Source organism: Sinocyclocheilus rhinocerous, unplaced genomic scaffold, assembly GCF_001515625.1.
Source record: "Sinocyclocheilus rhinocerous isolate Xijiao unplaced genomic scaffold, SAMN03320098_v1.1 scaffold239, whole genome shotgun sequence".
NCBI classification, from domain to species: Eukaryota; Metazoa; Chordata; class Actinopteri; order Cypriniformes; family Cyprinidae; genus Sinocyclocheilus; species Sinocyclocheilus rhinocerous.
This window is the reverse complement of record NW_015653198.1, coordinates 402,722-403,086: the sequence shown is the minus strand read 5'-3', so window position 1 is coordinate 403,086 and position 365 is coordinate 402,722.

The following is a 365-nucleotide window of genomic DNA, read 5'->3' as shown; positions in this document are numbered from 1 at the left end:
TTTAAAAAAGTTTTTTACATTTTGAAATTACATTACATACACATGTAATGTAATTTTAGTTTTGTGTATAAACAAACTAAAAACAATAGTATTAATTTTAGTTTAATTATCCTGTTATATAATTCAACAACTGAAGCATTAATTTGTACATAATGTACATGCAATTATATTCATCTAAAATTAAAAGTATGATTAAAATTAATTAAAAAAATTAAATGTTATAAAATACTATACTATAATAATATTTTAAAATGACTTTATACATAAAAATTATTAAAAAAATATATAGAATGTTATTAATTTCAGTTTTCCAACCCATACCTGCACAGGTCTTATACATGGCTTCTCTGCACTCCAATCGAAGG